Genomic DNA, 25,178 nt, shown 5'->3' with positions numbered 1-25,178 from the left:
CTGCGTTGGGTCTTCGTTGCTGCGCGCGGACTTTTTCTAGTTGTGGCGAACGGGGGCTACTCTTCGTTGCGGTGCGCGGGCTTCTCATTGCAGTGGTTTTTCTTGTTGCGGAGCACGGGCTCTAGGCAGGCAGGCTCAGTAGTTGTGGCTCTCAGGCTCAGTAGTTGTGGTGCATGGGCTTAGTTGCTCCAGGGCATGTGGGATTTTCCCGGACCAGGGCTCGAGCCCACATCCACTGCATTGGCAGGCGGATTCTTAACCACTGCGCCACCAGGGAAGTCCCAAAATATTCCTTTAAACGTCCAACAAGACAAATGTTATTTTCTGTTCAGCAACTTTTTATCTTTATATGAATGATAAAGTGTTATACCTTTAAAGGTCAAGCCTGGGAAGGCAGAGCCTTGAGAATGGGTTATTGTGTATATTTCAGGCTATAGGAAACATTCTTTTACAGAAGTGCAGAGCAAGCATGAGGAAGCACAACAGAGCACAAAGGTTAGACCTAAGAGAATAGATCCAATATGGAGTCAGGTTTGTTCTTCTCTGTTACAAGAGGAAGATGAAGGATTCAGAAAACTTTATTACCAGATTTGAAAATAACACTCTAATGAGATATGGGGAGGTACAATAAGTTGAAGGGGAACTATCAAGAGATCTGGGTGCAGGTTCCTATATTTGCCATTTTCCCTTGGGCAAATTAGTCTCTTTGGGCTCCATGTGCTCGTTTATAAGATATGGAAATAAAACCATGTCTTCTTATGTCACTGGAGACTGCATAAATCAAATAATATAGCATATGTGATAATAATTGTGTGAGTTGTAAAAATACTATTAAATATAATGGTTAGTAAGATTGATGTTGAAAATAAATCAAAGTATTTATCAATCAATCCATCTTCTCCAAATGCAACTAATATTTTAAGAAATTCACCACCTCTAATGGCCCATCTTCATTGTTAAATGGAAAATGTGACATCTATTTTTTAATTTCTCAGAATGAAAACACAAGAAACGTCTGAGACAGGAATATTTCTTTTATGGTAGGGAAAGATACTTAGTTGTTTGGAAAATGGTCCATGCTGGTGAATCTGTGCCATCTCTATCATCTCCATAGCAACAAGCTCTGATGTAACAAACAAAGGAACTTGAAGGAGAAATAAAAAATAGCTCAGAGATATGGTAATGGGAGTTTATAAAGTTACTAGCAAAATAAGAAAATTGTTTCCATGTAAACATTCTCTTTCACCTCTGTTCTTAATGTGAAGTTCTTCTTTGAAACTTATTTGTTACCATGGCTCTTAAATTTTAAATACCATTTATTCTTTTTTTCTCTATTAAAAAGTTGGCTTTTGCAGAGTGAAGCACTTTTGGGAAAACAAAATATAGCAGACTTTATAATTTCTGACTTACTTAAGGGGACATGTGGCCTTTGGTGGAAGATAATATTCTTAAGGCCCTGCTATGGTTCTAAGAGTACAGTAGTCAGGGGCTGATCTCACTACTCTTGACTCTTTGGCTCCCAGGGTTAGAGTATTGAGGAATTAGATGGACCAATAACCAGATTGTGGTGTATGTACTTGTGTTTTAGTATTTTCAGTATTTATTGATTTAACATTTATAACAATAAACATGTAGCACTCACAACTAGCAGGCAGTATTCTAGGAGATGTGTGTGTGTGTTTTCATTCAGTTTATCATAACAACACTTTGTGAAATAGGTACTATTATTACCCCCAATTTACAAGGAACAGAGAGTTTAAGTAACTTGCCTCAAATCACATAGCTGGTAATGTAAACTGTGCTGTTTGTCTTCTCTGGCCGATGGTAATTTATTTGGTTTTGTAGCTAGAGGATCACCATCTAAGAATTATGATTATTGTGGTAATATGATATCCCATTTCTACCAGGGATAATGAAACCTTTAATACTTAAGTAGGCACGGAGAAAAGAACTGAGAATTAACTTTCCTGAATAGGCACAAGGAGGAAGGGAAATGCAGTATCTTTTGGTTCAGGAAAAATCCTTCTACTGTACTTTGCAATAATTGATAGCTACAATTTATAAAGCACCTTCTCTGTGCTAGGCAATATAATGCAATATATATATTTCTCACTTAATTCTCACAGTAGCCCTTTCTGTAGGTGTTAGTTTCATTTTATAGGTGAGGAAGTAGGGACAAAAGGATTTTGAGTGAATGATGGAATGATGAAATTGGCCAATAATTTTGTACGCTTTCAGTTGGGGCACAGAAGTTTTAAATAAGTTCATAATGATGGGTGGTCCAGGGTTTAAATCATAGACTATTTAGTTCCAAAGCCTAGGAAGTGATCAAACAGAATTGATGAAATTGACCCACACAAATGCATGGGTGCTTCTGCAAAATATTTTATCAAAGTAAATAAGGTGAGTGTGTATAGTTGAAAATTTATCATGTATGATGTTTCTCTTGCCTCTAGTAGATGCCCTGGAATGATAATTATTTCATTCCTTGTGTACTTGGCTGTATCAAAGTTTCAGAGCTTACAAAAAATATATGGCAAATATGCCCATGTGTTATTTTACTTTTATTTGTTCATTCAAAAAAAAATTTATTTAACACCAACTCTGACCACATGCCATGCCAAGTAATAGAGGTACAGAGATGAGTAAACTATCTTCTTTGGCTTCAAGTTGCTTATAGTTGAATGGGTGAGATGATAAACAAATAATGACAAATGAATATGTAGGGTAAGATTCTCATTTGGGGGCTTTCGGAGTTGTCAGGGAAGTAATGCCAGGCAGGAAGTATTGTCTGAGCAGAGATTTGAAGGATGAACTGAATCGTTCCAGGCAGGTTGGGTGCCAAAGCTGATTTCAACCATGGGAGAAAAGGATGAGATTTTATGATACCACTATGTAAAGAGAAAATAGAAAAACAAAGTTGCCTTGCCTGAAAACTGATCACTCCTCTAAAACAAGTGACTTTTTATTTTTGTATTAGCATTATTAATTTAAAAGCGTGTTTCTGATTTCTCAAGAGGATATATACACTTGCAAGACCTCTTGTGGTAACATAGATCCATGGAGAGAATTGTGCATGATTTCTCATTGTTGTCTACTTGTCACTCTTAAAGACATTTATCTAATAAAACTGTTTTTCCCTAAGCATATTTCAGGATTGTTTGTCAGTAAGTCTTTTCATTGAGAAGGATACATTAAAGTGTAATGGTTGAGTTGCAAATTGACCATTTATGATTATAAACTTCCCACCTAGACTTCCTACAAATTTCAATTTATCCTTTTAAGACTCTGCTTAGACACTACTTCCTTCTGATCTTCCTTTCCTAATAATTGAAGGGTCTTTAGAAATCTCATCTTTCCTTCCCCAATTAGTGAAAGTGTGAAATACAGTTATTTCTTTCAGCTTTAGAAACATCATCTTCTAAGTGAGGGATGTAAAAACACTCAACTTTTTCTATTGATGTCTTTGACACCGCCACGTGCAATCCTAATTTGTCTTATTTCCTGTGCATTCCAATCTCTCGCTTTGTCCCCAAAACTCTTCCACTTATCCCTTCCCTCTTATTATGTAGGTTTCATTCTAAATCACCTGTTTCATTGACAATCCTTTGTTTACTCGTAAATATGGAGGTTTTTTTCCTCTCCTACCCAGTGCTTATGAAGAGTGGGTTGGTGGGTAAACTCTTTTCAGGGAGCTTTCCCAAATTGCTATTTTAACTGCTGATAAATTTCCTAATCCAATCACTAATTCAATGCTCCTGGGTGTTTTCATTTGTTTGAAATCACAAACAACCCCAATCAATGACACCATGTAAAAGCCGATTCCTTGCAGGCTTGTGCTTGTGGGTATGAGTGGTCTGGAAGCAAACAAATTTTAAGCCTCATAGAATGTTTATATTTTTGAGCCAAAAAAAGAACCTAGAGATCCTTTAGTTCAGTCCCTTCATTTTAATAAAGAGCAAACTGAAGCACGGAATCCCATAGCAAGTAAGGGAGACCAGATAAGAAGGTAGGACCACAGGCTCCAACCTGTGCCACCATGCCCAGGGCTCTCAGTGCTGATCTGCTGAAATCAAGTGGGCTCAGCCTTTTGTAAAATGTAGTTTTTTTGGAGTCTTTTAAAGAAATGGCCTGGAAAACACCATCCAGGCTGGTGTTTGATAGCATCTTTCATTTTGGTCTAATTCTTTTCACTGGAGTGCAAAGAAATAGTGGAGATTACATTTCAGATTGTGTTTACTGATGCCCTCAGCTCTGAAGCACTTTGCAGGTCAGATAAAAAAAGACATACATAGAAATTAGGTTCTTAAAAGTAATTAACAAGGGCTTCCCTGGTGGCACAGTGGTTGAGAGTCCTCCTGCCGAGGCAGGGGACACGGGTTCGTGCCCTGTTCTGGGAGGATCCCACATCCCGCGGAGCGGCTGGGCCCGTGAGCCATGGCCGCTGGGCCTGCGCGTCCGAAGCCTGTGCTCCGCAGCGGGAGAGGCCGCAGCGGTGAGAGGCCCGTGTACCGCAAAAAAAAAAAAAAAAAAAAAGTAATTAACAAGCTATTTAAAATGCATGATTTAATACTCTGTAGGGAAAGGGTGAGACTCAAAACAAATTGATTTTTACTCCTTCTCGAAGGAAAGCCCATTTTGGCCTCTTAGGTACCAGGGCTTAGAGAGTGATATTCTGAATGATAGGATTTACCCAGCTATGTCTTCAAAGTGAATCCCTGTCATTTCCTTAAATATCTATTTCTTTTCCCCTCTCAAGTCCTGTCATTTCTACCAAAAATTTGAAGGTTTTTTTTTTGTTCTGTGTAAGTAGACAATTTTTTTCCTTTCCTATAAAGAACAAGTGTAACCCCTCTGAGTGCCACATACTCATATGAGAACATTATGTAGGATTCCCAAATGTTCTTCCTTTGAGACTCACAGTAAAGTCACGGCCTCGTGCTGGGTTGCTTTGGCTGCTCACTCATGCCCAGGGTACTCTCCTTCCCCTTGCTGTCTCTGAGATGTGAAAGTTGCATTTTTTTCCTTCCTCTGTCATTCCTTCTGAAACTTCAGGTCTTCTTCTGAGTGGCTATAGAACACAGAAATAGACTTGCTCTCCTCGATAATTTCCATTAGGTATAGAATTTCATTCCTGGTATTTGAGCAGTGATGAGGGATTTGGATTACTCCTTGAGAATCCATAGTACAGTATTTCACAGGAGGGTGCAGAAAAAACAAATCTCATACCAAATTCTATGTAACAGTTGCAGGGAGAGCAGAAATGTAGAAGTTAGAATCTAGGGGAGAAACTCAATTTTAAGTTTGGTAGGTTGCCTGCTGCTAGGGTATACAGGGGATGAGTCTGAATGTAACCTTACTTTTTGGATGTGCCCTCAGAAATATATGAGGATATGAAAGCACCCACTGGAAGTCATGAAATCGGCTGCAATGCATTCATTTAGCCACCTGAAGGAGGTGGGGCTAAGCAAGTCGTGTCTGTTAAATGTGTTTTCTTATTTTTCCAATGTTCACTAGGTGTATAATATATATGTATGAACATAAATGCATACATACATCTGCCCCCAAGTGATCATTATGATCGGTTTGTAATTTGCTGCCTTTATGCAGAAAGAAGCTTTTAGAGTGAAAGTGTTAGCTATTTTACATCTTAAGACAAGTCACTAGGTGAGGGCTGATCCTGCATTCCTTAATAGCAAACTACTCAGCAGGAGTTTGGAGGCAGAGGTGTATACAGAAGTAATATACCTTCAATATACGCTTGAATCTCATTTGGAGTTGTTCTTTTATGGTGATTATGAAATCTAGACCTTAAAGGCAAGATTTTCAAAGTAACTTGTCCTCAAAAACAGTGATAAAAAAAGGCCTCATTAACTGTTGAATAAGTAACTTGTCATTTTTGTTCTTTATATTCTGTACTTTATGTCAGTGAAAGACTAAAACTGTGGGGAAAAGGACCTAAAGAACAGAGTGCACTTGAGGTGGTGATGGAGAAGACTGTCACAGATATGGCAGGGCTTACCCAAAGATAGTTTATCTCTGGTTTGCTCACAGGACTGAAATACCAGCATCACTAATTGCTTCAGGATCCAAAGACAGTAGTTGCAAGTCTTCTTTGGGGTTGATGAAAATCCACTGAATCATTATCAAAGTGACCTCCTTGGTACAAGATATATATATTTTTTAACATCTTTATTGGAGTATACTTCCTTTACAATGGTGTGTTAGTTTCTACTGTATAACAAAGTGAATCAGCTATTCGTATACATATATCCCCATATCTCCTCCCTCTTGCAACTCTCTCCCACCCTCCCTATCCCGCCCCTCTAGGTGGTCACAAAGCACAGAGCTGATCTCCCTGTGCTATGCGACTGCTTCCCACTAGCTGTTTTAAGTTTGGTAGTGTATATATGTACATGCCACTCTCTCACTTTGTCCCAGCTTACCCTTCCCCCTCCCCGTGTCCTCAAGTCCATTCTCTAAGTCTGTGTCTTTATTCCTGTCCTGCCCCTAGGTTCTTCATGACCTTTTTTTTTTTTTTTTTTAGATTCCATATATATGTGTTAGCATACGGTATTTGTTTTTCTCGTTCTGACTTACTTCACTCTGTATGACAGACTCTAGGTCCATCTACCTCACTACAGATAACTCAGTTTCGATTCTTTTTTTTTTTTTTTTTTTTTTTTTTTTTTTTTCTTTTTGCTGTATGCGGGCCTCTCACTGTTGTGGCCTCTCCCGTTGCGGAGCACAGGCTCCGGACGCGCAGGCCCAGCGGCCATGGCTCACGGGCCCAGCCGCTCCGCGGCACATGGGATCCTCCCAGACCGGGGCACGAACCCGTATCCCCTGCATCGGCAGGCGGACTCTCAACCACTGCGCCACCAGGGAGGCCCTCGATTCTTTTTATGGCTGAATAATGTTTGCAGATGACATGATACTATACATAGAGAATCCTAAAGATGCTACCAGAAAACTACTAGAGCTAATCAATGAATTTGGTAAAGTAGCAGGATACAAAATTAATGCACAGAAGTCTCTTGCATTCCTATACACTAATGATGAAAAATCTGAAAGAGAAATTAAGGAAACACTCCCATTTACCATTGCAACAAAAAGAATAAAATACCTAGGAATAAACCAACCTAAGGAGACAAAAGACCTGTATGCAGAAAACTATAAGACACTGATGAAAGAAATTAAAGATGACACAAACAGTTGGAGAGATATACCATGTTCTTGGATTGGAAGAATCAACATTGTGAAAATGACTGTATTACCCAAAGCAATCTACAGATTCAATGCAATCCCTATCAAACTACCAATGGCATTTTTCACAGAGCTAGAACAAAAAATTTCACAATTTGTATGGAAACACAAAAAACCCCGAATAGCCAAAGCAATCTTGAGAAAGAAAAACGGAGCTGGGCTTCCCTGGTGGTGCAGTGGTTGAGAGTCTGCCTGCCGATGCAGGGGACGTGGGTTCGTGCCCCGGTCTGGGAGGATCCCACATGCCGCGGAGCGGCTGGGCCCGTGAGCCATGGCTGTGGAGCCTGTGCTCCGCAACGGGAGAGGCCACAACAGTGAGAGGCCCGTGTACTGCAAAAACAAACAAACAAACAAACAAAAACGGAGCTGGAGGAATCAGGCTCCCAGACTTCAGAGTATACTGCAAAGATATTTGTTTATGTTTCCTAGTAGAACGCTTGACATAAGAGAATACAGTACATATAATAGTACTGAAAAAAAGAGAGGAGGAACAGGGTAAGAGCAAAGTTTCCATCAGAAACTGCTGGAGTGCTACAGAGGGCCCTGGGCAGTCACTAAGCTTGCTGACATGGGGGTGAGGGGGACCATCAACACCATATCTGACCTTGCAATATTATCTAGCTTTTTTTCTTCTGTATCATAGTCCACACAGAAATTGATCATATATGGAGAGCACACTAAGATTGGAAACATCGATATTTCATTACCTTTGTAGTGCATGCACTGCTGCATACTGGCTGGGAACCTGGGCTCTCAGGATGAACTACAGTCTTACTTTTGACAGCAGACACTTGGCTTCTAAAGTGTAGACTTTGCATATTATGTTGGACACCCTGCTGCTGAGCCAGCTGGGGACTAGGAGGGCATCGGGTGTGAGCTCACTCATCTGGGATGCCTTCTTCAGGGAAATCCCTGGGTGATCCCACCTTGCTATTAGCATCTACCTCCTCCTCCCCAGGGAGTGGGACTGGTAGGGGTACAGTCTGAACAGGTGCTAAAAACAACAATTATACAGCTGCAAAACCTTTTACCATGGAATCCTACTACAGGTGCAGGCATTTTGGCAAGTCTAAAATATTGGCCAGTATGAATTCCAGAGCTTTCTGGAGGTGAGGACTGGAGGCCCTGAGATGGTTGCAAGTTGTTGTTGCTTTTTGTTTGTTTTTTGTTTTTGTTTTTTGGCTGCACAGCGAGGCTTGCAGGATCTTAGTTCCCCAACCCGGGATTGAACCTGCGCCCTCAGCAGTGAGAGTGCAGAGTCCTAACCACTGGACTGCTAGGGAATTCCTGGTTGCAAGTTTGAGACACTGAAAACCTTCGAGGTGAAAGAGGAGATTACAGGTCGGACTGGAGAGGAAGGCAAGGTTGTGATAAATAGTTTGGGTTTTATTCTAAGAAGAGAGAGTTAAGGAAAGAAGCAACACGATCAGAGCAAAGATCACTTGACTGCAGTGTGGAGAATAGATTAGGGCTGGGGCTGGGAAGGCTGAAGGAGTGCATGAAGAAGACCATCCATAAGGAAGCTATGTCAGGAGTCCAGGCAACAGAGTGGTGGCTTTGACTAAGGTGGTAGCAGTGGAACAGGATAGAAGGGGCTGGAGTCAGGATATACTTCAGAGGCAGAGCAAATCATTCAGATCTTAAAGGAAGGGTTATGACATGTTGGGGCAAATATTCAGGTTATTTGATGTAATAGGGGACCTAGAATCTGATATTAATCACATTAACACAAGACAAGAGGCCCTAACGGTCACAGCAGAGGTATACACAGTATGGAGGTCTTGGCAACATTTAAATCAAGATTGATTACCTTTCCTCAGTGTTAGAAGCTTAGAATTGGCCCCTCCAACAAAGCGGGGGGAAACCCATCCCCTTTGCACCATCCCTCAGAATGTCCCTTCTCCCGCTGTTCGCAGTACTGGAGCTCTGATTCTTGAATGACCACTCAAGCAGGCCAGACAGATTCCTGCCTGTTGTAGGCTCCACAGTGGATACCTATAACCCATGAACCCTTCTAGAAAAAACTTGGAAACCCAACAGGAATGTTTACCTATGAATCTCGACTTGTAGAAAATACAGTTTTTGATTGAAATTATCCTGGGCTCACATATCTAAATGATGCCATCTCAAGCCTAAGAAAATCTGGAAAACCAATATATCATTCAGTTAAGCAAAATATACTTCATATGTTGAATTTCAGCCTATTTGAATTTTTGTTTGAATCAAGAAAGGATCCAGATATTGAGGTAATGAAACAGGATTCTTTGAAGTAGGCTGTAAACACCAGAGGCCAGGGTTTCCCCCCCAAATTGGCATTTTTCTAGCAAATAATAACATTTATTTTTCAAATATATTTTTCATTTTATTCTTTATAGAAATACTTCAGAGGAAGCCTGTTGTTGTTGTTTTTTAGTGTTTAAAAAAAATTTTTTAATTGAAGTATAGTTGATTTACATGTCCACTGTTTTATTTATTTATTTTTTGCCCATACTGTGCAGCACGCAGGATCTTAGTTCCCCAACCAGGGATCGAACCCGTGCCCACTGCAGTGGGAGCACAGAGTCCTAACCACTGGACCACCAGGAAAGTCCCAAGCCTGGTTTTTTAAAAAGCCATAAACTTTTTACATCTAGGCAGAAATTCCTTGAGTTCTATACAAGGTCCTGACTCCCTGTTTATCTTTTTATTCCCTTGAACATCAGGGTTTGAGGCCCCCTCACTGTATTAGAAGTAAGAAGAATACTAACTAACCCATTGGTAAAATTTGTCATTTTTCTACAGTAAAAATATTCTATCTACCTTATAGCCAGAAAATAAAGAACTGCTGGGGTTTTTTTTTTTACGTCTGAAAATGATAAAAACAAAATGATCACAAGAAAGAAAACTTGAACGTTCTTTCTAAATCTCTTTCAAATAAGCTTAGACTGATTTTTTTAACCTAAGCAAAAATCAAATCTTGTCCCCTAGAACAGTACTCTTCAACAAATTGACATTCACAGAGAGTGCTTTGCTGTGTTCTGAGAATTTTAAGTAAGTAATTAAGTCAGTGAAGTAGCCTGTATACATGTGGAAAATAACAACTAATGGCCAGAAGATGATCCAAACAGTGAGCTCTTGTTGACTGAATGACCTTTCAGTCTCTTGACTGGAGGAGCTCAGCCTTGGCTGCACATGAGAATCACCTGGGAAGCTTTGAAACATGCTGAATCTCGGGCCATACTCCAGACCAACTGAGCAGAACCTCTGGAGGAGGGCCCCAGGTATGATGGTTTTTGAGGGTCCCCAAGTGATCCCCATATGCAGCTATGATGAAACCACTGATGCATGACAGTGGCGCTCTACTGTCAGGGTTACTTAGGTGTTTTCTCCAAACTTACATGAATCTTAGGGAACTGGAATTTAGAACTGTCAGGATGAGAAGTTCATTTGGTAAAGGGCACAAAATTTGGCACAATTTGCTGCTTCCTGTCAGTAAGCAAGTGTGCACTATGTGATTGCTTTGAAGAACTGGGTGAAAACAATTCACCACACCTAAACAAAGCCGTTTTCTCGATAGGTCAGACTCGCTCAGTTATTATGTTGTGTTTCCAAACTAAAAAGAAGGTAGGACCTTGGGATGAAAATGAAAGAGGAAGCTTAGTAATTACTTACCTGTTCCGCCAGGTGCCAAGACACCTATGAATTACAGTAAGTGGGTGAACAAACACTGGCCTCTCCAAAACTTGGCTTCCATACAAAACCCAGGGCTTCTGTAAACCAGTAATCATGGGACAATAGGAGGAAGCAGAAATTGTTTCTACTTGGAGAGAAAAATCCACTCCCAACAGAAAGACACTCCCACCCCAACACACACATGCGTGCGCACACACACATGCTCAAGACTGTTTACATTTGAAGAAATTGACATGCATGCACAGGAGGTGAAAGTATCCTTTATAAAAGAATAATTAAAAACTATTTGAAGATGAAGGTCACAACTGAATTTGATTTTCTTAGTCTTTCTGAAGTAATCCAAACTATGATGTGTTGAATAAATACAGATTGATTTTAATAAATGGATAAAGGAATATTATCCTCCCTACCACCAGCAGTGATTATGTGTTTTCATCTCTGCTCTATAACTACCCAACACCTTTCAAAGTTATTATTCAAAGAGTACAGGTTAGCAGAGGATTTGTACTGATGAAACTGGTAAACATCTGGGAATCCAGGTGCTCGACATTTAAAATCTCTGTGGCAGAAGTGTTCCTTCATCATATGAAACTGTCACATTATTATTTTGCCTAATGATACCATCATTATCATATTCACTTGAATGATAAAATGCAAGATTCATGCTCATCAATTTTCTGCTCTGTCTTTCCAAATCAAAGAGCTTTTTCTTTTTAAATCTATCAAATTAGCATGGTGGGCTCAGGCAACAGAAAGTGGAGTTTCAGTAGTTATATTCAAAAATTATATGCCATCTTAGTCCATCACCGTAATTCATGCATTAAACTTAGTACTCTGAAGATTTAGCCATTTAAGCTTGAATTGCTCTGAATTTAATTATGTGTATCAAGACAAATATTTAAGTGTGAAAATTTCAATCACAAGAAATAAGAAAAAAGTAAACAATTTAGAGAGGAAGGATAAGAAGAAATATTCTTCTTATACCAATCTGCTAGCCTACCTATGTAATTTTAATTTTTTGACTGAATGAAAAGAATAAATTTGCTTTTCAGGTATTTTAAAATGGTGCTTTGTCCACACACACATTAAAGCAAGCATGGTTAGTAGAAGTTACATGAAGACAGTTGTAGGAGTTGAAAGGTCTCTAGTAGTATAACAAATGATTTGGGGAGATCAAGTACAAAAAGAAAAGCAAGATACCTTAGTTGTTAAGGGCTTTGGCTCTGGAATCAAATAACATGAGTTAAACCTTGGCTTAGGCATTTATATGTGAACTGGACAAGCTGTCGAACTCTTCAAAGCCTTATTTCAGTGCTCCCTAACTCATATGTTTGTTGTTTGGATAGAAGTTAACAACATGTCTGGCACATAGTAAGTGATCAATACTGATTAGCTATTATTATAATAACAAAGATTATTATATTGCATTGTATTATATTATACTACATTAGACTAAATGATATTATATTGTATTGTTACACTATAAGGTAATTTTATTCCCAGTTATAGACTGGTTCCTAAGAGGGATGAGTAGACAGAAGGTATCTAGATTTCAGCTAACGTTTGAAAGATACTTTCATGATATTCATGTGAATTAAACCAAAGCTTGCAGGATAGTAGTTCAGGGTGATGAACTTATAATTAGATGATTAACCCTTAGAAAACTAGTTGACATCAATGAATTTGAACTCACTAGACAAGATCTGCTTCAGGTCAACGGACGGCACCATCCAGACACCCACCAAGAGTAAAATCCTCTTGGCCTCTGAGGGACCTTGCAGTCCTTCACTGCTCCTCACTCACCAGCCACTGTCACAGATTTCACCAGTTACAACTCTGGGAAACCTCTCCAATCTCTTCCTTCTTCCCCATTCCTCTCTCCTGCCAAAGTGCCACATTTGCCTCTCTTGCCTTGGGTCTCTGCCCTCCTGTTCTCCCGCCCACATAATCTCTCAGATTTCTGGTTTAAGGGCTCTCTTACTTTCCTGACGTAGTTGCTTTCACTGTCTTCTCCTCAGTCCACAGAAAGTCCTTATCTTTCCTTCCATTACAGAATGGCTGACAAATACAATCCTAGTATGAGAATTAACTAGTAAAAACCATATTTTGAGCACAGTTTTACTAAACTTCCTAATCATTAATTTTTTGTTCCCTGGTTAAATGTGGTATACACAGTTAAAACCTCTGGCTTCACACACATCTAGAAAAACAAGCCACATATATGCAGACACCCTAATTGCTAATGATTCTTGAACTCTGTATAAGTCAACACAGTGACACGTATTACACCAGCATAAAACAAATGCAGCAGACTCTTGCTGTGTATCCAAGAAGAGATCTCAAGCATGATGAGAACTAAGGTAGGTGGCATGGCAGTTAAAAACATGGGTTGTGGGTTCAGACTGCCTCATTCAAATTTGTTCTAGGTGGAACCTTGGGGAAGTTATTTACTCTTTACTAGAGATGCTATGGGAGCATCCATGTAAATTGTTTAGCACAGTACCTACTGTATTTTCAGCATCCTATGACTGGTAGATCAAAGTGATAATCCTATTCTGTATCTCTGGGAGTGTTTCTATGTGTGAATGTGTATGTGTGCTTTAATTTTCCCTTCAAGGGTGATCTCCAGCACAATTCCAAAGAAAGGATGAAACAGAAGTGGGGAACAGGCCCTTTTAAAGGGTAGGATGTCTACATATAAGGATTTATAAAAATCTAATTGCTAATATATTGGCTTCCTGAAAATTTTCATTCATAAAAAATATTAAGAGAGCAAAATATGGCAATAGACCGAAACAGAAAGTATCAGTTAGTCCTCTCAGAAAATACTTACTAAAACCTCAGATATCGGGGCTTCCCTGGTGGCGCAGTGGTTGAGAGTCCGCCTGCCGATGCAGGGGACACGGGTTCGTGCCCCGGTCCGGGAAGATCCCACATGCCGCAGAGCAGCTGGGCCCGTGAGCCATGGCCGCTAAGCCAGCGCTTCCGGAGCCTATGCTCCGCAGCGGGAGAGGCCACAACAGTGAGAGGCCCGCGTACCGCAAAAAAACCCCCAAAACTCAGATATCAAAAGGACGTCCTTTTTTTGTTTGTTTTGTACCTTTGTCTTCTCAGTATAAAAGAACTTTTGTATTTTAAAGACATTTCTGGAACAGGGCTGGTGGGGAAAGGGTGTGTGATAGGGTTATGGAGCCAGGGAGATTTTTAAGTAGGCAAGTTATTTCCTTGCACATAATTAGAATTTAAACAGCATGATGCTGATTTTTCTCTGCACTCTCATGGTTCAGGAATAAGTGAAAATTGACAGCATATTTACTGAGATCAAATATAAAGTGATTCCAGCTTAGTACCTTATAAAATCAAGTTAATTTCCATCCCTGGGATAAACAGTCCCTCAAAGGCCTGTGAATGAAAACTCAAATACAGTCTTTGGCAATTTTGTTCACTTTAGGTCCTATTTGCTTTTTTATAAGAGCAAGTGCAGTATGGGAGGCGTAATTGTTTAGTCTCTGAACAGCCTTTCAGCTCCCTCTGTGATTCTGAGGCTCTGTTGTGTCTGTGAAGAGAGCCACAGAAAGCTGCTCTCACACTGGATTTTGGCATGCAGGATGCCCTTCTCCCTGAGCCATCATGGCACCAATATAAGGCGATTTGGCTGGATTGACTTCATCAAGGAATTGGGCTATAATGTATTTTAGTATCTTCACTCACCCCCCATGGAGAGCAGGCGAATGTCCCAGTTCCTCATGGTTATTACTTATGTGTACAGCTCTCCATTTTTTCATTTCCTCCTCTGTAAAATGAGTCTGAGTGGCTGGCTTGAAGTTACAGAGAGGAAAGATTATGCACAGCCTTCCTAATCATTCAGCTCTCTACTTGGTTTCTAAAGACAATTAAATTGATTCTGTTACTCCAGAACTTTGTTTCTATTGGCCTATGCATAATAAGTCACTTCTGAAAAATAGCCAGCCCTACATTACGATCAATCAGTGAAATGATTTTCAACCTCAGTGGTTCTATAATAACGATTTTTAGAAGAAAATACATTTCTCATAGAAATGCAATAAAGTACTAATTTCCAAATGTACAAAACAAATAGATTAGGGGTGTGGTGGGTCAGTTATTGAATAAGAAGAAACTTTTCCTTACTCTGAAGCAAGTATTTGCTGTAGATTCCATTCATTCATTTCTCTGTGTTCATAATAGTCTTATGAAAACAATGGCATTCCTGAGTAAGGTAACATATTAGGTTATTATCCGCCACAGTAATTGTAGTGGATTAGATTATTAATTAAAATATTTACATACTGGACTTAGGACTCAAAGCCCAGTAATTCCCTCCTTTTTAATTTTGGGCTCAGATTATGCCTTGGTTTGTCCGAAGGGTTATCAGCAGACTTGAAATGTGATTGCATTATTGGCCTTGATCTCTTACCTTTCTGCCATTGCCATACTACCCCCAGGACGCTGCTGTCCCTTTAGCCTGGGCCCCAGAATGACATGTGTGGAGACCAGAGCTCACCAACAGTGAAGTCTAGCCTTAGGCCAGCCAACCTTCAGCTGACTTGTATACACATGTCTCTTGTAAATTTGTATGTTCCTGGGTTGTTTGCTATGCAATAATAGCTGACTAATACAATAATAACAACTATCAATTGGACATTTACTGGTTAAATGTGCTATAGACACACATTGTCTCATTTAATTCTTACCTTAAGCCTCTGGGCAAGACATCACTCAAATTTTGAAACAAGATATAATTAGTGTCAGAGCCAATATTTGAACCCAACCTTTTATGACTCCAAAGCCAAATGCTCTTAAGTGCTTTCAGAATTAAGTTATTCAGTAAAATTAATAGATCAGAGTGAGACCCTAAATCTGACCTCCTGACCAAGACCCAGAGGTCGTGTATGACGTGCCCCCCTCCCTCCTCTCATTCCACTTTTTTTCCCAGCGTGGCTCTGGCCACTCTGACATTCCTCCGAACTCTCAAACTTGCTTGGATTTACCCATCTCAAGCCTGTGTATGTGTTTTATTTTCTCTGTTCTTTTATGGCTGGCCATTTCCCATCCTTGGGATTTCAGAAAGATCTAACAGACCACCTTAAGGTAGCCTTCTCTTCATTATTTTCTCTCTCACCACTGTTTGTTTCCTTCATAGCATCACCACAGTTTGTAATTATTTTATATACTTGCTTTCATTATGTCTCTTTCCCCAAATGCAAGTCCACTAGTCAAAGGCATGCTTGTCTTGCATACTGTGGTATCCAGAGCATCTAGGGCAGTGTGTAGGTGCTCAGTAAATATTTGGAGAATGAATAGATGAGGGATAGGATGGGGACATGAAAAGTAGGTTGGTGAGTGGGGAGCTCCAAACCTATGCTGGGCATTGTGGAGGGAAACCCTGGATACCTAGAGACAGAGTTAGGGTTGAGCAGGGCACAGGACATGAGGGAAGACTGCAGAGATAAGGGGGAAAGTGTCAGAAGCAAATGTGGCCCACTTCACAACTCCACGCGCTGGGGCACGCGCACACACACGTATACACACACACAGAGAACTTGCACTGGGTTCTCAAGAGACTTCCTTGAGATAATTTAAACCAGAATGTATACTATTAAAAACACATAGTAGCATGTGTATGATGCCTTTTTGATTTGAACTGTATCTTTTATTTCCTTAGGGTTAGAGAAAGAGGTTAACATAAGAAACAAAAAGGAGAAATCTCACAGTAATCAATGCAAGGGGAGTAAGGGTGCCACACCAACCGGGACCTTGGGTGAGCGGTCTCCTCTCCCTGCTGCCCTCACACAGGGTCTGGAGAGACTCAAGAGGCCACAACATTGATGAGTCTCACTGGTGATTTTCCATGGGGTGGAAAAGATAACTGTATTGCACAGGCAAGAAAGCCAAGTAAGGTCTTGACAAGATGAAGTGTGACTGGGTTCTGAAAGGGTTGGTTTCATGCTGGAGAAGCACAGCAGGCTGAGGCTTGACTTCTAAATGTGACTGTGGGATGATGTACAAATGGATCCTCAAGTACTGTATTTTAAATTGAACCTCGCTTCTATTACCTAGCTGTATAAGCCATGAATTGTTTATTCCAATATGTTGCAAATTATGATTGATGAGGGTACTAGCTAAGAACAACAGTTTGTTCCTGTTTTTCTCCTCAGAACACAAGCTCATTGAATCTATTGAATCTTATTGAATACTTACTGAATCTATTCACTTATTGATCTAACAAATATTATTGAGCTCCTACTATCTTAGGCACTGAAATATGATGGTCCAAGGAGTGGAAAATTTACGAAGGAGCATTGGAGAGTCCATGGGGGGAGCATCTCTTTCTTGCCTTCCTAAAAGAGGGGAAACCTAGAGTATTCCACTTTATTTTCCCCTAGAGTGACTTAACAACTGTGGTAACATGACGCAATATAAGAATGGAGTATGTCTGTTTAAACAGAAATAAAGAAGAATGAAAAAGAATATTTTAGGATCTGCTTGTATTTTCTTTTTTTTTTTTTTTTTTTGCGGTACGCGGGCCTCTCACCTCTCCCGTTGCGGAGCACAGGCTCCGGACGCGCAGGCTCAGCGGCCATGGCTCACGGGCCTAGTTGCTCCGGGGCATGTGGGATCCTCCCGGACTGGGGCACAAACCCGTGTCCCCTGCATCGGCAGGCGGACTCTCAACCACTGCGCCACCACTGCGCCACCAGGGAAGCCCATGCTTGTATTTTTAAGTATCAGAAATACATAGTATGAAATACTCATGTGCCAGTTTTTTACCTTGATTTACTCATTTTATTCTCATAGAACTTAGGAGGTTGGCACTATTATTAGCCTTAATTTACAGTTGAAGAAACTGTGACACAGGAGTTCAAGGAGACTGTCATCATCATCCAACTGAGAAATGGAAGCACCAGGGATCCAACCAAGGCAACCTGGCTCCTGAGTCCATGCTTTACCAAATGGTGAATTAACCAAGTCCTAAGGTACAGTACTTGTGAGAAAGTTCTAGCATTCTCAAGTGCACAAGGAGCTCTCATCCTTTGACCCCTCACACATGTGAATCCCACTGCATGAGATGCCTTGCTCTCTTTGCCCAGCATTTTCCTACAGATACATGCCAGGAGGCACCAGGAAGCCTCCTTGGTCTCCCCCAGTCTGGATTAGATGTCCTTCTTCTGTGTTCTATCGCTTCTTGTGCTTATGCCATTCACCTTCAACACAATATTGTATAGTTTATTTGCCTGTGTTGCTTCCTCAGAACATGAACATCTTGAGGTCAGGAATTATGTCTTTGTGCTACTTACCTAGAATGTTCTTTATAAAGGCCAGGTGTGAAGATTATATGAGACAGTGCATTTAAAGGTCCAAGAGGTGGTTGGTATTTAGAAAGATTTCCTATTATTATCTCTCCAACTTGACTTTATAACAGTCTGCATCACCTAAGGAGCTTCTTTCAAACTGGTCTTTCAGTCTGGGAGCCCTCAGAGCTCTGATCCACCTCCAGGCCTTTCACATGGCTGCCTCCCTGCCAGGAGTGCTCCCCAGCCCCCCTTTCCATAGTGTCTTCACCTCTCTCAGCCTCCAGCTAGACTTTGTCTGACTTCTTATAGGTTCCACCTTGTTATTTTCAGTGCAACCCCATGTGTTTCTTGAATTTTGTATCTGGAATGATCTATTGAGATATTAATTTGCATTTTCTTTTTGCTTGTATATGAGAAGCAAAATAGTAAGACCTATTGTTTTGCCTTTTTTTTTTTTTTTTTTTTGTGGTACACGGGCCTCTCACTCAGAACTCTTAGCTGAGGCAATGAGTCTGGTTCCAAGGGACCAGAGTTCAGGAGTGGCATGGGAGCGACAGGCTGCCTGCAAATCCAGGACCACATGGGCTCAGTGACCACAGTGACCAGAGCAATCCAATCCCAGCCATGCTGGCTTGAAGATTAAGGCTCCTCCCCATATTCTGGGCCACTGAAAAGCTTCATTGGGGGTTTCTTTGCCCGTAGTGTGGAGGGAGGAAGGGGTGGCCCCTCAAAATGACTGTGATTGAATTTCTACCAGGCTGATAGGTTGGGAGTTCAAAGGTAGGTTTAATTTTGTTTGAAGAAAACAAATGAATCTGACCCTGCAGGCGCACCTGAATATAATTAAGACCTGCTATAATAGCACTTATCATGATTTGCAATTATATATTAGGGTTTTTTTTTCACTTGTTTATTGTTTGTCTTACAGACTGTTATGTTCTGTGGGAGCAGGAAGGTACTCAAGTAATTTTCTCAAATAAATGTTGAATTAATGAATTTTGCACATAATATGGTAATAGTTCACTTAACTCATCAGCGAAGTATACTTGCTAGAGTGCAAGGTGGAAAGGAGTATCAGGAAAAAATATTCAGAGACAGGGCAATAAGCTTCCTCCAGTTTTTATTCCTATTTATTAGCAGCAGAAATTTAACTAAGGAAATGCCACCAAATAACCTCTAAACGTTCCTCAGTGCCTAATACGTAACAGTCATTGTGGCACGTGGTCCGTTGTAAAAGAACAAAGGAATGGTGGGGAAGTTGGAAGGATAAATAGGACGTGTGCCAGGAGTGACAGAGCAAAAGGGAGAGGGGTGAAAGGGCAAACTGAGGGAAGGATAATAGAGGCCTGAGAAATTGCCCAGGAACATTCTAGAAGAACTGAATGAGTGGACTTAAGGAATAATCACCATAAAAAGCATACTCAAGAGTCCAGGAGCCTTGTAGAGGCTGAGTTCATGTCCACATTTACTCAGGAGAAAATGGCCCATCATCTGCACTAAGACCTGTGCCAGCTAGTTCCCTGGCTGAAGCTGTTGCACCAGCACCTCACCATAGTCTGGCCAGTGGGAGCCATGCCCACCCTTGCCAGAGATGTGGCTGGGCCTCCATCCAACTCCCCTGTGTGCACACCCACCTGAAGGCCAGATAAAGATGTTGAGAGACCCCCCAAAATAACAAGATTTTATTGCATCCCTTTTATATAATCCTAATCAAAATACTTTAATAACTCAAACTTATACATATAGTGAATCAAAATATCAGAAGTTTTGATTGCAAAATTCTAGATTATTGAATTGAAGCTGAACTTCTCTCTCTTTTTCTGCCTTTGCCATGTGACCTTCCTTTGTTTATGCCTTTAGTAGATCCTTAGTCTGCTTGTTGGATAGTCAGATCACCCAAATACAAATTATACACCAAGGCCCCCAGGAGTCTAAAGAAGAGCCTGAAAACCAAGCGGGTAGTGAGTGAGGAAGAGCCAGACCTGTATTTTTAGGGCTCCTGATCTTAACACTTCTTAGATGCCTGAGCTATAATAGCCCTAGTTCCACAAGTAATTACAAAGAAGGGAAGTAGGCAGTATGCTGAAGCACATAATGGAGGGCCTAATGTTTTGGTTGGGCTTAGGGAAGACTTCCCAGAAGAGGCAACATTTTATCTCAAGCAGGCAAGATGAACTGGAATTGGTCAGGAGTCGGATGAGAATGTGGATGGAATCTTGTTTAGGGGATGTCCTGGGCGTGTGAGGACATCTAGACCTTACTGTATACCGTAATCTATGTGAAGAGTTGATTGTACAAGGATGCAGAATAAGGGTTTCCACTCTCATCAAGAAATCATGCACTTTACAATGCTCAAAACAGAGAGTTAGGGGATATAGGTGACTACCTGTATTGTTTTTGTTTTTCCTGGATTTGTCAGTTGTTCTCAGTTTCACCTGCCTGGATGTTCTATTCTTTACAAATTATTACAGCACTGAGGCATTTGAGTGCTGAAGTTCTACCATGATACAGTGAGTTATGAGCTGTATCTCTAATGGCAAGATGCCTTTGCTCAGAGTGGCCTCAAAATCAGCCATTATCCTTGGATGATCTGCACTGGGCCACAAGAGAACCCTGAAGAGAGGCTGTTGGTGAAGGACCGTAATTTCAACTCAAAGTAAAAACAACTCCAGGAGTAAGGCTTTCCATCAGTTGGATTAGTAGTTTGATCAACAGACAGGGAAAAAGTATTTTGTTATTAATTAAAAAAAATCTGAAAACCTACATTTTAATTTTTGATGATAGTCCTAATACTGGTAGCAGAAGCTATATCTATTAACGCAAGAAGCTAGTAAGAAAGCACAAGTCATCCATCTCTGATTTCCCTGTAATGAGCCTGCAACTCCCTCTCTTGGCCCAAAGAAAGCTTTAATTAGGCCCTAGGGCAGCACTGGTTATGGGGAGGAAAACTTCATTTTCCGCCATATGTTAGCAGTAAAAGTAAGGACAAGAATTGGGGATTGAGACAAAGGCTGCCACTCACCGGCTCTCTTTTTGTTGTTTTGATGATGGTAAGGTTGGAGTTGGGATAGAATGGAGATGTGGGGAGAGAAAGGCATTTTTCAAAATTCACAAATTACTAGTGAAAATGAAATGGCCTCTTGGCACTCTCTGAAGTGGGCCATTGTACGAGAAAAAAATCATTCGTTTTCCTTTCACTTTTGGCATTGTACATGAATATCCCTTTAGGTAAACTGTACATGGAGACTCACAGAATTCGTTGCTCTATTCATTCAATGTGACAGGAATGAAAATGATTCTATAGAAAACAAGGCAGTATGAGTTGGATTATATTTTTCATTGCTCATAACCTAATTTTTTTACGATGACAGGATAACGGTGTCTGTTAAATAAGTCCTCGTTGTGTTTTGTGTTTAAAGTAACTGGATGGGGATGGAAAGGAAGGGTACTGGAATAAAGAGGTAGAACTAGTAAGACTATATGATATCAACCCATCAATGTTTTTACTCTAACTGGAGAGCACTTGTCAGTGTCTTTTTTCAGCATCTGGCCTTTACCATCAAGGAGACTTTCAATCTAAAAAGAAAGTCCAGAAAGACCAAAAAAGACAAAGTACAGGAGGAATGTAAAAATAAGATGTATATACACGGATGTTTCCAGACAATGCATAGAAACCATTATCATGAATAATGGCAGAAATCTGGACCTCCTAATACTGGTAAGGGAGTTCACCTTTTGATTCTTCAGGTACTTTGGGCAAGGCTTTCAGTTATAAATAAACATGCATGAACAGCTAACCATGATAAGAACACCAAGGAGTAAATAACAATTAACAATTACTGATTTTTAGAGTTATTAATTTGGCACTCTAATTTATATTGGATAATAAAATTAAAGGCAATGTTCTGGCCAGCTGTTAAGTGGTTATGTCTTTAAAACCAATGTGGAAAAGGAGGGCACAGAGTTATTAAGTAGACTATGGAAAACCATTTCCTAAAGATATTACTTCCCATGACCATACATTCTGGTTTGCAGGGAACAGATTCAGTTTATGACTGCTGTCCCAACATAAATATTAATGGATCCCCTTTAACTTCCAAAAGTATACCAATTTGGATAAAAAATTGTATCTAAAAATGGGTCATCATGGCTATTGTGAAGTGGCCTCAATTTGAGGAAGATGAATAATTTTGCATTCAAGCCGAGCTGTATTTATTGAGCAATGACTATAGACTCAGGAATGATGATGATAATAGTAATGATGATAATAATAACAGCAGTAATTTTAGCAAGTAATATTTATTTTGTGATTACTATGTTCTGAGTAATATACTGGGCACTTTACATACATTAGCTCATTTAATTTTCACAACAACCTTACAAATACTCTTATTGCCATTATATAGATTTAAAAATAAAAAAGAAATGGAAGCACAGAGTGATAAGTAACTTGCCCAAGGTCACATAGATAGTATGCATTGAACCAGAATGTTCAACAGAAGCATTTTGATTCCAGAGCCTATTTTCCTAACCATTTCTGTTATTAAGATGCTTACTAATATAATAATTAGTTTAGGAAGTATTATGCAAGAATATGAAAAGAAGTTTAAAAAAGTTATATAAAACATGTTGTCTATAAGCTAAATAATGTGCTTATATATATTCCTGCTGTATTTTTGTGATTAATGAGTTGTATCTTAAAATCAGTACAGAAATCAGAGTAGTTTGTTTCCTCAATTCAAAGATATTTTTCTTAAAAACTCTAATTTCAAGTTTATGTGTGGCCGGGAGCAAGGAGGAAACCAGTAAATCAATTAAAGCTGGATAAATGAATTTTCCAAACAGCCTCAGATCCCCAGTTGAGGTTGGTGAGAGCTGAGCAAATGTATATATTATTCTATTTGGGGGTTTAACCCTGTCCAGCTGATATATGATTTTACAATAGCACCAGGCATGGAATGCCGGAATATCAAGTGTGGTGTGCATGTGATATAGCGGTGAGAACAGCATTGGAAGATTCAGCCGTGGAGTAATGTGTCATCCAGATTGAGCCAGTGGAATTGATAAAGAGGAAAAGAATGAAGGATAAGAGGGTTGAAAGGCAAACTCAGAGAGTCCAGTATTAAGAAAAGCTAGGTTAAGGAGTTAAGCTGAGGCAACTCAAGTTGGGGAAGCATCAAATTCAGGATGCTGGGTGCTATGAACTGAATGTTTGTGTCCCTCCAAAATTCATATGTTGAAGCCCTAACTTATAATGTGATGGTATTTGGAGGTGGGGCATTTGGGAGGTAATTAGGTCATGAGGGTGGAGCCCTCATGAATGGAATTAGTGCCCTTATAAGAGACGTGACAGAGCTGATCCCTCTCTCCACCATGTGAGAATGCAACAAGAAGATGGCCATCTGCCTGCTAGGAAAGGAGCTCTCACCAGAACTCACCACACTGGCACCCCAATCTCAGGCTTCCCAAGCTTCAGAACTATGAGAAATAAATGACTGTTTTTTAAGTCACCCAGTCTATGGTATTTTGTTATAGCAGGCCAAGCTGACTTAGATGCATTGTTTAGCTGGGGTGTCAAATGGCTGATGTGGCATGGAGATGAAGAACTTCATCTGCATACAAGAATGATTACTTCATAAATGTAGTGAGGATTAAGTGAGGTTATGTATGTAAGTGTTCAAAACGGTATCAGCACATAGTAAATGTTTACTGAGTGGTTGTTCAACAAATGCTACTGAGGAATGTGACTCATGTTGATATTAGGGTGTTAAATCATCATGGAATTTGGGGATGCAAAGATACGTTTGGAAAGGTAAAGAAGAAAAACATAAATGAGTAGCTGAAGATATCTAGAAAAGAAAAGTGAGTCTAGCAGAACAAGCACGAGACAGTAGATGGTGGTGGTAGTAGTGACTGGGAAAGGAGAATTTAAAGGTTGCTTGAAAAGGAGAGTAACGTCCTCCAAAGCACTCACAAAATCCTTGGGAAGTTTGCTTCCTTCTTTTCTACTATTGCTGCAATTCACTTTTCCAGAACTGCTTTAGGTAATACATTCATCCTTTTAAAGCCAAGTTTTATGCATGTTGAATTATATATACTAAAAGGTAAACAGTGGGAGCATTTATAATAAGTTCAAAGAATAAATAAATGAAGGTATTTTGTGCATTTATATTCCTCATTGTTTCGTGAATGTTTTGTGATCATTCTCTACTCTGTTTGCCATAGGATGTGGTGAACGTTCTTAATTTTCACCGTCAGAATGATGAAAGAGTTTCATATCACAGGTGTTGACGGCAAACAAATCTGTGGCTTCAGAAAAGGAAGTTCCAGTCTGAAGACAAATGAATGTTTACAGAAGCAGAATAGATATTTCAAGGATATTACTCTCAAATTTATAGGGAGAACATGTCATGTTCTGCAGCCCAGGTTTAGGACATTTGAGATGAGAAACATTTTCCATTTTGATTTCAACAAGAGCATTAATTGTTCTCCTCTTGCATTGTGTCTGGTGCAACAGTACAATTCTTGTTCCCTTAATTAGATTTCAGAGGATTCAGAAAGAGCTCACTCCTGATCTGAATTGTTTCCCTTGGTGACATTATTGGGTTTTAGTTCAGCATGGAGGCGAAAACCATCAACCAAGCAGCAAGTTTATTGAGCATCCCTACTATGCAGTCGGCTTTGTGTTAGGTGCTCTCTAAGAGCCTACAATTGAATTGAGGAGGCAAAACCTACACATATGAAATAATAAGGGAACAACAAAGGCCAAACTGGGTGGAGCTCACTCTCAGTGCAATAGAAACTCAGAGAAAGGAGAGATCAGTGTGGGCTAAATAGCCAAAAGTTTTCAAATTATTATTATCAATGACTATCATTATAGCAACAATGGTCAGCATTTATTGATCATTAAGTGCTCACCATATGTCA

Source organism: Mesoplodon mirus, assembly GCF_964341445.2.
Source record: "Mesoplodon mirus genome assembly, chromosome: 9".
NCBI lineage: Eukaryota > Metazoa > Chordata > Mammalia > Artiodactyla > Ziphiidae > Mesoplodon > Mesoplodon mirus.
This window is presented reverse-complemented; position numbering follows the sequence as displayed.